Genomic DNA, 2599 nt, shown 5'->3' with positions numbered 1-2599 from the left:
ATCACAGAATGGAACTGAACCGTTCTTTGGTCAGATAAATAAAGAACACAGGGAGTGCTGACTGAGACCGGCTGCAGAGGTGCAACAGAAGGCAAAGTGGTGGTTTGCCATTCGGGGGGAGGGGGGTGAGGGAGGGGGACACATTCTGCCTTCACACTGAAAGCATCGAGTGGCCAGAGGTGCTTCATCTTCAACGCTGTGTGCTTATTGGCTGTTAAAGGCCAATCAGGTGCCTGTGCATCGGAGCCTCTCTTCCAGAGGAACTGTGTCGAGCATCCTACGTGTTGTGGAGGGACTGCACCTTCTACAGTCACATGACATGGTTCCACTCCTAGTTTAGTGTCAGTGTAGTGGTCTTGATGCTGTTGGTGTGACCTCCGCAGCCTCATGCAGAGGGTGAGGGGGTGTCTGAGTCCGGCTCGTAGTGGTAGGTGGCCTGAGTGTAGGTGCCTGCTGGTTGGGACCGTCGTAGCCTTGCGGTAACTGGGGGCCCTCTGTGTTTTCTGGCCCCAGTCCGAGCGCCTGCTGGTGGGGGTCGCTGGCGCTCGGCGGCTGCGGAAGAGTGTCCAGCTCGTCCACCTGTGGCCCCGGAGGCTGCATGACCACCAGCTGGTCCTGGGGGATGTCCGCGGCAGCCGCGGCCAGGTTGGTGCTGGACTTGGACTTGACGCACTGGAAGTCCACGTGGTGGCTCTTCCCTTCCTCCTTCTCCCAGGACATGCGGATGAAGGGACGCTGGACGTAGTTATAGATTACCTCTGGACGACCTCCAGGACGCCGCTTCACCTTCTCTTTGTAGGTCGGGTACCCTGGAGACAACAGACAGACAGAACCACCACAGCTCTTCACTACAGGAGGAGGAGACAGACGGCTACAGAAGGTGTGTTCACTACAGGAGGAGACAGTGTGACTGTGAACACTGTTGTCAGATAACAGAAGAAACGTACCTTCTATTCCCAGTCGGATCTTCTTCAGTCCTCGGTCCTTCAACACGGACTTGGCCACGTCTCTGTTCTCGATGTACTTGAAGAAGCGGTACAGTTTGGTGCTGTAGATGACTGGAGAGGAAAAGAGGAAGTCAACTCATGGATCCTCCACATAAAGAGAGTGTGTACCCTCTGAGCTCTGATCCCCAGGTCTAGAGTCGCCCTACATATGGCGCGGTGTTTTAAAAAGGTCAGTGACGTCCTGAGACGCTGTCGATTCTACAAACGGAGGAGATGGTGCACGAGGAACTTTCAGCGACTGGTGAAGAACATACAGTGGTGTTTCCTAAATGTGGGCCGCCTTCATTAAGATACCTTCTTCAGTGAACAGATGCTAACGTCACCTCTCAAAGGCTCCTTCACTTTTTTACATTTTGTTATGTTGCAGCCTTAAAGTAAATTCCTTTAAACTCATTGTTCCTCATCAGTCTCCATCCAACACGTAGTGGGTTCAAGTCTCAAACAGAAAAGTGAAATGTATGCTTTGGATCATTGTGTGAACAGAAGCTCTGTTTGACCTCTGAACCTCTAAAGTGTCCCCAGCTGCCCCACTACATAATGGATCCATCTCCATGATCCAAGGTGTCCTCTCTGTTTCCTCCAAACAAACCAAAAACTTCTCTTTGGTTTGGTCAGTCCTGTTGTTGCATACGTCAGACGGGTAGGTCTCTGTCCTGTATGACTTTGTTGTTCATATATACACACACACATACATACATACATACATACATACATACATACATACATACATACATACATACATACATACATACATACATACATACATACATACATACATACATACATACATACATACATACATACATACATGTTGTATTGTTGTCCTCTGAACAAATAGACCTGTGTCTCTTATTCACTGATGTTTGGGGCTTAAAGGGTGAATTAGGCAGTGTAAAGAGATGGAGTATCTTACTCTGAGAGTACTCCTCTCCCATCTGTGGAGGGTACTCCTCATCCCAGTCCACCACGTCGTCATCGGTCAGCACCACCACGTGACACTCCCTCTCTCCGCTCTGAGCGCTGGCCACCATCAGCGGCAGCACCATCTCCTCCAGGTAACTGGACAACATCGAACTGATGGCGGGCCCCGTCGTTAGACAGCTCGTGCATCAGGGCACCTGAGGGGGAACCGAGAGGACATTGGTGAGGAGAGAAAGGACAGGATGTAAGACAACGAGGACAGGACATAGGACAGGATGTAGGACAACAAGGACAGAATGTAGGACAGGATGTAGGACAACAAGGACAGGATGTAGAACAGGATGTAGGACGAGGACAGGATGTAGAACAGGATGTAGGAATAAATCCAAATCTTTACTTCCATGTCTGCTTCTGTCAGTTATCCAGAGCCTCAGCCGGCCGACCACTCCTCTGAAGAGCCCTTTGGTCGCAGCGAGGAGGAGCGCACCCCGAGCTCAGGGGGCCAAAGGTCACCAGGGGCCCCCATCCGAGCCTATACGCCCAGCCCTCCACCTCCACCACCACCGACCCAGGTCAAGGAGAACGCCCAAGCTGTTCACCCCATTCAAGCTCAGCTTCACTGTAAGAACTTGTCTTACGCAATGTGTCGTGTTAAGTAGCTTCATTACTTA

The 2599-nt window shown here is 51.1% G+C and overlaps 1 pseudogene across 1 annotated transcript; it reads right to left on the bottom strand.

Annotated features, from left to right (window-relative positions):
• Nucleotides 1-342: 342 nt before the first annotated feature.
• On the bottom strand, nucleotides 343-2195 carry LOC306705254 (BTB/POZ domain-containing protein 10-like; annotated as a pseudogene). The gene is made up of 4 exons: nucleotides 2189-2195; nucleotides 1921-2125; nucleotides 948-1058; nucleotides 343-809 (listed from the first exon to the last, which is right to left on the bottom strand). The product of its transcript is annotated as a BTB/POZ domain-containing protein 10-like (transcript).
• Between the last annotated feature and the right edge of the window lie 404 nt (nucleotides 2196-2599).

The sequence above is a fragment of the Pholis gunnellus genome (assembly GCF_910591455.1).
Source record: "Pholis gunnellus genome assembly, chromosome: 13".
NCBI classification, from domain to species: domain Eukaryota; kingdom Metazoa; phylum Chordata; class Actinopteri; order Perciformes; family Pholidae; genus Pholis; species Pholis gunnellus.
The sequence above is the reverse complement of the archived record's forward strand: the minus strand, read 5'-3'. Positions and strand labels throughout refer to the sequence as shown.